Source organism: Sceloporus undulatus, chromosome 4, assembly GCF_019175285.1.
Source record: "Sceloporus undulatus isolate JIND9_A2432 ecotype Alabama chromosome 4, SceUnd_v1.1, whole genome shotgun sequence".
NCBI lineage: Eukaryota > Metazoa > Chordata > Lepidosauria > Squamata > Phrynosomatidae > Sceloporus > Sceloporus undulatus.
The window spans coordinates 87,585,034-87,597,749 of NC_056525.1; the positions used below are offsets into that span (position 1 = coordinate 87,585,034).

Consider the following 12,716-nt stretch of genomic DNA (forward strand, 5'->3'; position numbering starts at 1 on the left):
AATAATAATAATAATAATAATAATAATAATAATAATAATAATAATAATAAACCTTTATTTATAAAGCACTGTAAATTTACACAGGGCTGTACATACAATCTTTTTAATTGGACGGTTCACTGCCCTCAGGCTTATAATCCAGGTTCACATCACGTTAACTGCCATGGCTCAATGCTATGGAATTCTGAGAACTGTAGTTTTGTGAGACATTTAGCCTTCTCTATCAGAGAGCTCTGGTGCCACAAACTACTTTTCCCAGAATTCCATAGCATTGAGACATGGTTGTTAAAGTGGTGTGAAACTGGTTATTTGTGCAGTGCAGATGCTGTCTAGGTGATACACTTTGAGATCTGGTACAAAATAACAGTAGAACTTTGTGGACTCAGGGCCTTGAAAGACCAGACATAAAGGCATGATGCATGCCTCAATTCCTTCCCCATGATGGCGGGACGCTGCACACCCCACCACACAGCAGGAGGCATCACGGCACTCCTGTGGCACTGCATCTAGATGATGCAGCGCCAAAGGTGTGCTGAAAAGCTGTGGTGCCAGCAGCTATGGTGCGCTTTCCACAGTGCAGAAAAGAGCCGTTTTTTGCAGCTCCTTTTTGCATCACAGAAAGGCCAGGTCAGGGCTGCAGCATGTAGCTGCCACGGCTCCAATCCAGCACTGAAGGGGGCAGCCTGTTCAATTCCATAATGAGTTATTGGACTAATAGTCATTTTAAAACAAACTCACCCTGCTTTTCTATAACATATGCCTAAGATTTATTACTACATAGGAAAGCTGTTTGCTATTTGTTCAGTGGTTTATATCCTAAATATTTTTATAAATATTAGATAATTGGAAAACACTGCATATTTCCTGTGAATTAATTAGAAAATCTTGTAATGCATTTGCTCATGATACATAGCTAGATTGCTCATATAATATTATATTTATAGCATTGCATTGAGGCATTTTGATTCTAAGAACTTTTGTGCCACAATAACAAGTCTTAGAATTTATCCATTGGTATCTCAGCCAATCATAAACTAGCTTTTTACTGATACATAGAACTAGAAAATGAAAGAAAGGAGCTGCAGTCTGAGTAACCTAATTCATAATGAGCTGACATACAATGCAAGGCTATTTCTGTGGCTGCTGGTTCCTGTGCAATAAGTGTAAAGAGAGCAACTGTCCAACAACTTTGCCAGTGTTTATCTAACACAGTGACAGTTACCACATTAATAATCATACAATATACTGGAGGTAAAATCACACAAATGGAACAGTATCAAAGGATTCATGTTTTTTTTAGTTGGGGGGGACTTGTTGAGTTAAACTTTCCATTTCTTTTTACTTTTACTTTTTTTAATTCTTAAAAATACTTTCACATTGCCAAGATCTAAATCAGATGATATAAAATAAAACACACTCCCTTTAAATCAAAGGCTACCCAGAGATTTAAATAACACCCAGATATGAACAGGGTATAGTTAATTTTCATGGATTTGAGGATTCACATTCACATATTTTTGCAATGCTTTTTTCAGCCAGACACAGGAGTTCCATCACCTTCTTTTCCTTTGAAAATTTAAAGAGCCAGTACAAAATGTACTTGATCAATTGATTCAACTAAGCCGGATGAGCTAACATCTACCTTCCCCACCTCAAAGGTTATGCTGCTTAATAAAACATATATTTTACATTATAAAACCCTTGAAATTGTAATTGAACATGTAAGCTAGCTGCCTTTCCCTGCAACTTTAACAAAAAGAGATCTGAATCTTTTAAGTCTCTTTCCATAAGGATTATAGCTCCCCTGCTGTTTGGAAAAGATAATTTCACTTGTAACCCTAATAACTTGAGCATGGCAAAGGCTGGCTCTGCGAATGGCATGCACTTCACTGCACATCTTGGCTCAGTTAGAAATCGGAAACAGATGGTCCTTGCGGCTGGCTTCCCACTCGGGTCCACTCAGTGCCAGCCCACGGTTGCTGGCTGGTTGCTGCTGGCACTGTGTGACTTGAACATAGTAGGACAGTGGCAGAAGAAATCAAATCTTTTTCATTGAGCAGCACACTCTAATGTGGTTTGACAGATCTGACATTCTATCCCCAACATCTAGTTAGAATATATTAACCTTTTAGTTTTCTTAAGCACTTCTCTTACGAAATTACGAAGCTGTGTTTACAAAGAGTTTTGGAAGCTGAGGAAAGGCTTTGCGAAGCTAGCATGGGGCAATGTGAAATAGGGGGAAATCTCCAACTTCCCCCTGAACTTTTCATAAAATATTGTGCTCTGGAAAGTGAGATACTGAATTTGGAATTCCTGTCCTAACCTATGACATAATCTATGGCAGCCAATATCAACCCCTACCTAATATTTCTACCTGGTCAGAAAACTGAACAGTAAGTGATAAGTAATTATTTGTTTTTGTTTTTATTTTGTAAATTTACAATTTAGTTCTATACTTAGAAGTGAGTAAGGGGACTTACATCCAGATATGTTTGTATAGGATCATAGCCTTGGTGTCAATTCATTTTTTGAAAGTTATTTCTATCACATATAGAAAGCTTTGTTTTGATTGACTAAGGGCATGTTCTGTGCTTGCTCTGGCCAGGCTTTCAGACCACAACTTGCTAGCTCTTATTGGCGAGTTGCCTCAGCTTGGCTGTTCTTTCTGGAATTCAAGCCTTGCCCATGATGAAGCCTTGATCCCATGCCCAGTTTATGCACTCTCAGAGTGGCATAGTTTATGCTTCCCTGTAGCTGGATCCCATGCCACTTAGGAAATGTCCAAAGGATGGAATCGCATGCAGGGAACCACCACTATAAATACTTCAGAGCAGTGTGTGTGTGTGTGTGTGTGTGTGTGTGTGGCTGTGTAGGTGAGAATCCAAGTACATGAGGAATTGGCAAGTGTGAATCCACCAGAATGCTTTGACTACAGATCACATAATACCGCAACATCGACTATTCTGGCTAGGACTGATGGGAGTTTTAGGTAGGAATATAGTAAATATTCAACAGATAATGATGAAGATGGTGTTCAGTAACAAAAAAGTATCTTGACAGATGTAAAAAGTCAGGTGAAGAACAAGCACTTTCTTCATCTTTTTGAGAATTTTGCAATTTGTGCTGAAACTTTTGTCAGGGCAGCTGATGAATCCCTTGTGAAAAGGCAATGAACCACTCTTGGTTTTATGGTTGTTTTTTCTCACAGCTGCTGCAGGTTGTATGAGAACCATTCAAGGGGTGGACCCTATTCCAGACAAAGATTTTACACTAGAGACCTTTTTACATTATGCAACTGTAGCGATGTGATTCCACTTCGGCTGCCATGGCTCCATCCCATGACATCCTAGAGTATGTAGTTTGGTGAAGCTGTAGAAGTCCTCATTTGAGAATCCTAAATACCCCTCCTGAAACTACAAATTCTAGAGTCCATAGGATGTTGCTATGATCTCAACACTATAATTGCTTAATGTGAAAGGGCCCCAGGAGAGCTCTCATACAACCCAGAAGATCGGGAGGCACCTTCCCAGCAACACTACACATCTACTTGTTGGGAAATTCTCTGCACAGAAGTAATCTCTTTCCCTTTTGTTAGATTGACCACAAGCATAAAAGGAAAGGGGTAGTGATCAAAAAGACACAATCAACCCACTTAATATATCTCCTTTTCAAAAGTCCATGCAACAAACCAAAACTCTAGTCTGTATAACAATCATTCGTGAAATTTGTGCAAATAAATGTCTTGCAAATGCTTCTTCAGAAATGTGCAAAAACTTTGGTAAAAATGAGATGAGTGAGGATTTACATCCCTAGCTGTAGGTGCAAAACATCTAGACATCATAGTTGCCCGTCCCTGGTATATATATTGTCTACATGCTTTACACATTCTTCGTGAGTCTAAGCTCCAAATGTTCCCAGATTGACATGAAATATAGCCATAAGGAGACCACAACCAAACAATTGGTAGTTGGAGCAATAAGAGACTGTTCCTGAAAAAGTTTCTACCTCCTCTTGGAGAATCGTGAGAAAAGGCATTGTGAGTAAGCCTGAATTCTCAGAAGTACTTCTGTGTGAATTTGTATCCTCTATGCTGTACTTAAAAAAAATACTATGTACCTGTTTGCTTGCAATATCAACGCATACAATGTACACACACACACACACACACACACACACACACACACATTTTTCATCATATGACAAAACAGATTATTTTTAAAAGAAACCCTCTCAGATACAATCAGTTTCCCAGTAGAGTACAAATATAGTTTTCTTCTTTTCTAGTAAATAATCCCAAATCTTCATTTTCCAAAAAGTAAAATGCTCTTGGTACACAATTTTTCCAGCAGGCATTTTTGTAAGTAGTTTCTCCTGAAATAAAACATTTTTTGTACAGTATATACTTTCCCCTGATGAACACATTTTTGCAAACATTTTCCATACTTTGCCACTTTCAGGTCTCATGCCAAGGGAAGCGCAGAATATAAATGAAATAAATAAATATGATTGCATACTAAATTCAGAAAAGTTTCACTGTAGGTATATACCTGTATTCTAGATCATGCATAGATTCAGGAAGTCTACATTCCTTTCCACTTGCTTCTATATTACTTCAAAAAGCAGCCTGTGGCCTAGTGGATATCTGCCTAAGGATTATCTAGTGTTCTTGAAGTATGTCTTCCAGATACATCTGTACTGAGAACATGGTGGCCAGATGTCAAAGGACTCTTTAACAGTATATTCAATAACTGTACAAAAGAAGGACTTTGGCAGGACTAGCTTGTCATGAAGGCTTTCCTACCCATCTATTAAATGTGTAGGATCTCTGTGCAATCTGGACACCCAGACTTGGAAAAATTCCATGTACATGTATTATAATGACAACTTGGCACTACATGAGCATGCCTGTTATATGTTTATATAGCTCATTTACTTTTTTCACATCCCTTGATCTTGTACTCATTTCACTGTTTTGCTTTTGTTTTTCCTTTTGTTTTTTTCCTTTGCCTTTTTGTTTTTGTTTTTTTTGCTCTCCTTCCTGTCACAATGTTTGGGTTTTTCTCATATTCAGCTATGCTTATTGACATGCACTAGATCATGTCAACTTAAAGGGTAACATTTCTATCAGCATTTATTTGGAAATAATATGATTTGTACTAATAAACAGCAGGCCCTGTTGATTATATATAAGGTAGTATTGACATAGATAAAATGGGTAAGCTGTGAAATGAGGACATTGATATCATAAAATATGGCATTTACTGAAGAAATGTTCCTATTCTGGTTGGTTTGATTTTGGAATTTTTATCTGCAGAGGTCCTGTATTATTAAGAGACAGGCTGACACTCCACCAATGGAGATTAACCCATCACTACATGAGCATTCCTTGAAGGGTACAATTGATCAATATGCCTCAGTATGCATATTGACTATCTGAATTTAGAACAAGACTCCAGCTCAAGGCAGTCCAAAGTTATATACATTTTAGGCTTGAATCTCTCTTAATTATACCCCAATACATCATTCATTTAGGGTTTGATTTTGCTGGCACATGCCATGTAGTTGATTTAATGCAGGCTACACTCAGTATTCAAACTGATGAAAGGAGCTACTCACATTATGCCTGCAAAAGACTGTCCCCTAAGGCATCAGAAGTAGCACTTTGCTTGTAATTGAGTTGGCTGTCATTTACACTTTTTGATAACTGAAAATTCTTCCCAAAATACTATTGTAATCAAGTATTTGCTTGGAGGTAATCACATATATACTTTGGTGAATTGGGACCCTACTGAGATGGAGTAAGGGAAGGGAAGAGAAATAATAGGATAGAAATAAATGCTAAAGTACAGGTCACTTAATTAGAGAGGGGGAGATATAATTAAATGCCCTTTTGCACTAAAGGCAAGGCTACTATACCAGTGTAAGTAATTCTTTGGTCTCGTACAGCCAGGCCAATCTAGGAAGCATTTGAGGCTCTTTTGGGAAGCATTTTAAGCAAGAATTCATGTGGCACAAAACAATTTGCAATTGCTGTAGCTTGTAGGCAGAGTTAGCCATTCTGTTTTCTCTCCCTCATATTGGCACTATGCCCATCCCTTAATTGCAACCTGACACACAAAGATTAAGCAGGTGGAACTTTTCCTATCACTTTGGGTCCACACCAGAAAAAGAAAACATACATGTCAGACTTCTGTTAAAAGTGTAAGTAAAATACTTTACTTGCAAGATAATTGCTACTTGAAGCAGCCGCAATGGCTACTGCTCTATGGGATTTCCCCCCAAATGCAATCAGTTTTTCATCATTTCTGTTCCCTCAGTTTGAAAAAAAAATCACTTGTTTTCTTCTTACATTTCTGTTCTCTTAGCTTATTCTCAAAGATTATTCAGCCAGCGTGTGCAGTGATGAGTGGACTTTTTAAAAAGTTGGCACAGCAGAGCTTTTTCCTCTGTAGCAGAGGTGGGCAATGTATCACACTCCATATGTTAATGACTCCCAACTCCTGTTATCACCAGCCAGTTGTCATGAATGAATGGGAGATATAGTCCAACAAAATCTGGAAGGTTGCAGGTTTCCCACCACTCAATCCTTACCATTGGCTATGCCAGCTGGGGCTGATAGAAACTGCACTCCAACAACATCTGGAAGGTGATCTATCTTTCTCCTTTAATGGCTGCATGTAAGGAAGAAATTAGTAGGCAAACATGTTCTCATCACTGTAACCCCAGGGGAGGGGGATTGACTTGTTCAACTTCACACTATTATGCAGATGATGTCATGCATCATCCTTTCTCTGGATTATATGGATACCATGATCTGCATGTCATGAGCTCTGCTTCCATTACTTTAATACAGGGATGGATTACTTATGGCCCACCAGATATTGTTGAACTGCTTCTGCCCTCAGCCCTAGTTGGCAAGACCAAGGGAAAACATCTGGAAAATGTGTCATGACCACTCCCACTTTAACAGGACCCTGATACAAGGAGGCCAACCACTGGCATAAAAATAGTAAAGTGGGAAACGTTTTATGCGTCTAATGTCTGTGTACCAGATGCTGTTAAAGGCACAGAAATAAAGCAAAACCTTCATGATTGCTATCTTGCATGGAAACATAGAACTTTCCGTTTTTCCTATGTCCTTCCTCATCTTCATTAAAATTTTGTCCCACCCTATTCTTTGACAGCTTTTCACTGGACATGGATATTTCCCCAAACACACAAATGAATGTTATGTTCTGCTTTACTTACAGTGACGTTTAAACACTGCAACCTCTCTTGCTTGGGAGCACTACCCACAGGAGCACAGTAGATGGCAGCAACTATGCCATGAAGAAAGCTGTAAGAGAAAACAAAATAGGCCCTCACCCTCACTGGAACTATGGCCTCTCTGTGAAAAATACTACTGGTAGTACAACTACTTAGTAAAATGAAAAAGATAATATTTCATTTTTGATAACACTACTAAAAGTTGGTACATACAAAAGATGCTCTAAGAAGCTCAAAACTAAATATGAAAATATTCCTAGAATTTTGAGAATTCAAAATGGCACACAATGTTGTAACTAGTTTAGAGATGTTTATAAGTGCTGCAAGATAACCGATACAGCTATTGTTCAACTTGCTAACAAAAAAGTGGGTGAAGCCTTGAATGCATACAAGTTAACAGCATGCAATAGTTTTCAGGAGTGAAAGAGTTGGAAAACCTGTTTCTTTAAGAGTCAGTGAGGATGTTACTGTCCTTTGTAGTTAATGGATCTAGTTGTGGTTCAGCCCCTAAAGGTGATACAGAAAAGCTACAGCTAAATCTGAAACTATCGCAAATATCTTTTATCTGTCCCTTAACATGTACAGTGTCTCATGGCTGCTGTTCCCAGTTGTGGTTACTGCTCTTTAACAACAATGAGGAAAATCATAATTAAAGGCCTTTCTGGATTAAGGTCTACTTTAGAAACAACTCACAAATGTCAACAACCCAAGCAAACAGGGGGTAACTGAAGTAGAAGAAATCAGGAAGCAGAAACTGTTAGCCATGTGTTTGTTGTGTCATGTGGAATATCTAAAAATTATTTCTCTTTTATATTTACATATTTGTATATTTCTGCCTATTTAGAGAATGTTCCAGGTGCATAAAACAACTTATTTCTGGACGTCTACATTTGACTTCAAAACCCAACCACTCAAGTTCAGTACTGCAAAGAACAATATTAGATTATGATTTATAAGAAGTTCAACAGTCAAATCAGTCAGTAACATGCATAACACATACAATGTTAAGGCATACATTTCAACTTTATTTGCTGTAATGAAGAGGGAGAGGAGGTTACATGCATCTAATAGATTTGGTATGCTTCACTGTTACATGTTATACCTTATAGAGCAGACCCCTTTTTCTTGTTTTTATAATTTAAAATATATATTCAAATATTTATTCAGCTCTGTTCTTTCAAATGAACCAAAATCAGTAAGCTTTTTGTTGAGGTATGTATACATCAAATTATAAGGAGTATTGACTGGGCCATGGTTTGGAGGCTATTTTCTGTTTTTACATAAATTTTTCTACTTTAACAAACAAGCCAACAAATAACCCACCCAGAATTTTAAAAAGGCTTGTCTTATTAATCGACAAAAGCAATCCACTGTTTAATTATCATATCACTAATATCCATAAAACAATGCTGTAAAAGTTTGAATAATTTAAGTAAAATGACCATGCTAGTGTTCAGTGGAGCGTTTTTAAAAAAACAAAACGTGGGCCGAATTCTTTCCTTCCCTCCCCTATTCATTCCTCCTGTTACAATTACCAGTGTTTCACTGACAGAAACAGGATCAGACTTAATTCCCATACCAAGGATCCCTCTTAAGCCCACATCTTATTCCCATCCTTCACATACACAAGATAACTGACCTCAAGGTAAGGATAGACTTCAAACCTAGAGAATCTACATAGCTTTTTATTAAAATATTCTCCAACCAGAACCAGGTGTGAAATGGTAGGTGAGAATCAAACCAGAAGGCAAACAGTGTCCCAGGGAGTGAAGCTGATTCCTACTGCAGATATTAAGACATAGACTGAGCTTATACAAGTACAAATCTAAATCTGGCATACTGCTGAATTAATAGTATGGGAGAAGAAGAGAAAACCTGTTTGTTGCTATTGTAAAGCAACTGGGAATTGGAAAGTCTTGCCAGAAATCTACAGTGGATCACAGGGCCAAAGCAGATGTCCCAGAAGGAGCAGCCTCTGGCCGCTCCAGTCCTAATCACACCAAGACCACGGTGACTGCACAGCTCATTTATAAAATAGGCTGCTGCCACAATCCCAAATGGCCCACTAATAGGGGCAGATTAAATCCGCTCCTTCTTGGACCAGCTTTTCCTGGCTTGGCAGAGCCTTGGAGTGGTTTCTGGCCACTTTGGAGGCATGTGTCATGTAAATACCACACACCAAAGTGGCCAGAAACTGCATTATTTGGCCCAAGCATTTTGGGCCACAGTCTACTTTTTCTGTCCAACTTCTCATACTCTCACTCTGCTACATTCATTTATTCTGCACAATAGTTATGGAAAGGAAGGATTGTATCAGGACCACCAGGGAACATACCAAGGAACATGATAGATGGAAAGCAGTAGGGGAGGCATAGCTGGCTAAGAACTGGGAACAGGGCAAGCAAGGCCAGGTTGATCCCATTGATTCACAGTCTACATGCAATTGTTTCTTAGTGTTTATCTGAAAGTATTGACACAAGAAATTGTGCATCCACTCCCCCTCCCCTCCAAATTTAATTTCTATAAACTCAAAGGAGAGCCCAGAATCAGAAAAACAATGCTAGGAACTTGACTTTTTAAAATAAAAATAAAAATAAAACAACAATTCTCTGTTGGCCCAAATGTGAGAGCCAGCATGGTGTAGTGGTTTCAGTACTAGATTAGGACTCTAGAGACCAGGTTTCAATTCCCTGCTCAGCCATGGTAACCTTGGGTGAGTTACACATTCTGATCCCCAGAAAACCCTGCAATTGCTTTGCCTTATGGTTGCTTTAAGTCACAAATGATTTACAGTTACACAACAACTGAACAAAATAAGGACAGTAGTTTACCAAGGCTATAATCTTTAATAATAAAAAAAAAGCACCCAGGGGTGGTTGGAAGGATTCTGATAAATCTACGGGGCATAAACAATTACTAAATCATAGAGACAACTGAATGGCAACTAGTCATCATGTCTATGTCCTGCCTCCAAGGTTAGTCAGAGGCAGTGTGCTTCTACATACTAGATGAAAAGTGTGCTGTCCATCTGTCTTGGTTGTACTGTAGGAAACAAAATGCTGGACTTGAAGGGCATTTGGTCTTATCCAGTAAAACTCTTCTGTTTGCTGTGGAGCTGCCTTTATTCATTATAGGTTTGAATATTTTGAAGTAATTGAAATGAAATACCATAGGAACATAATGCATTACTGCTCATGCTGCGTAATTGTTTAACAACAGTGAACCTAACATTGTATTCATGTTGACTCAGAGGAAAGCCTCACTGAGCTCAATGAGAGTAACCCTCAGATAAGGGATAGAGGATAGCAGCTTATTTTTTATTTAGAATATGTGGGTGACACACTCTCTGACCACATGGCTTACAAGCTAAACAATCTCACAAAACAGAGCTTTATAGAACAAGGTGGTAAAAAATGTACATTTAAAGCAAAATGTAAATGTGGGAAAGCCAACTTGCGCATTGCAGAAGCTATCATTTGCTTTTTCTGTTATGGTTTGGTAAAAGAAATACTGAATTGATGCACTACTCTTCTTCCATATGGGACACTTTATGCCTTCTAGAGGAAGTGATTACCACTCTCAATAATTATTTTTCCATTTTGGTAAATGCATATTAATTTTCACCCTGCCTCTGCCTGAGTAAATGTGTGGTGTAACTCACACAGATATATCTCTAATATAATCCAGGAAAAAGGGACAAGAAATCCCTGGGTATGTGGGCTTCTCTCACATCATTTTGGGCTCACGGACTGAGCTCACAAAATATAGCTTCTGAACATATTTCCTTGCCTATTTTTTTTAATTGAGGTAATGAGCCTCTTTGGTTTATTAGGATTATAATGGTATTGTTTTTGCATGGATGCCATTCACATGTCATGTTTTGCAGAACAGTGATTGACAAGAGTTAAATTCAAAACATGTAGTCATTTTCTGGTGTGTGGGACTTATTATTTCCCTTTTCCCTCTTCTGTGATTGAAGGAAAACTGTTTAGATGTTTGTTTCCAAAACGGCATCTGTCAGCAATCAAAGGAGGAAAAATTGCATAAAACAAATGCAATTGTTTAGAGTAGCATTTCCTGGATCATGTTAAATGCTTGATTTGCTCCCCATTATGTTCACTAAATAATTTTGTTTTCCACAATAATTGTAATATTTAACATGTTGCATTTAATCTTCTTTCAAGGCTATTAGTAACAGCTCACTTAGAAAAGAAGTAGTTGGTCAACAAGAAAAAAGACCCACTACCACCCACATCATAAGGAAAAATGGTAAAGTTAACTGCACCCTAATTGTTCTGGATCGAAAACACAGTTATTCCACATTGATTCTTTACTTTTTATCAGACTACTGTATTGTCCAGAATAAAGTGATTTCATGCTCCTTTTGCTGGTAAACTGAAATCCATAGTCTTCCCAAGTAATCACTACAAGTCTTTGATATGTTTTTCATGGTTAATTTAAAGATAGTCTCAATAGCAGTAATCTTGAACTCTGAAGGCCTATGAATGTTCAACAGAACAGAAAACAAAGAAATACCTGAGAAACATATCAGTCAATATAGACTCATACAAGAATATGTCAACTTGCAGACAAGTAGGAAGAGCCAGGAAAGATGTGAGCCTTTATTCAAAGGGAGCCTATAGCTAGTAGCCTACAGCCAGTAGACATTAAATGCACACCATGAGTTAGTAATTGCTTATTTTCCATGAGTTATCACTCCAACTGTCCCAGTTTTTAAAATAGTTAATAAGGTTCTCTTAATACTCTTCAATTAATAATCACACATGCTGACTAGTTGTTTCCTATGAAAGAATGAGAAGCCAGGAAGGATGAACTCCAGTCTGATATTGGTTAGATGCTGGTTGTTGGTTAATCATTTTACTTTATATTTTATGCAGCTGTCATTAAAATCATCAAGCAACCTACAGGACAAATAACAGGTACTTTCGATGAAGTGGTGATGGATAGTCATTCATCAAAAGCACTACTGCTGATGATATCATTTTCTTCTTGGATTCAGGATACAACTATTCATTACTTGTGCTAGACAGAGTTAGATGTCTAAGTGGAGTTGCTACTAAACATGCAACTCACAATGAGTTGTCATACATCTGCAATATCAACATGCTGACTTTATAACATACACGTGCACATTAATGTCTGTTTATGCTCTGAAGAATCATATGCAAACAAGTGCAGGCATCATGCAGAAAGAATTTTAAAGTCTCATTCACAAATATAGTTCTGTCCACATACAATTCTTAGAATCATGTCACAAGAAATAAGAATAAGGTTACTTTGGAAATTAACACAACCCAGTTTGAAATGATAAAATAAAATTCCTCTGTACCGTCAGAATTGTATAAAATGTAGTTCCAACCCATAAAGAATGACTGTTATTTGAGTGGGACAGTTAGAAGGAAACATATTTTTCAAGAAGGTAAGGTGCA

General features: G+C 37.8%; 1 long non-coding RNA gene across 1 annotated transcript in view; it reads right to left on the reverse strand.

Annotated features, from left to right (window-relative positions):
• The window catches only part of LOC121928500, a 108,188-nt gene that overhangs the window by 90,795 nt on the left and 4,677 nt on the right, over window positions 1-12,716 (reverse strand). Inside the window, exon 2 of the long non-coding RNA XR_006103514.1 lies at window positions 7,249-7,336. This is a non-coding gene — a long non-coding RNA (uncharacterized LOC121928500). The remainder of the gene's footprint in view (window positions 1-7,248; window positions 7,337-12,716) is intronic.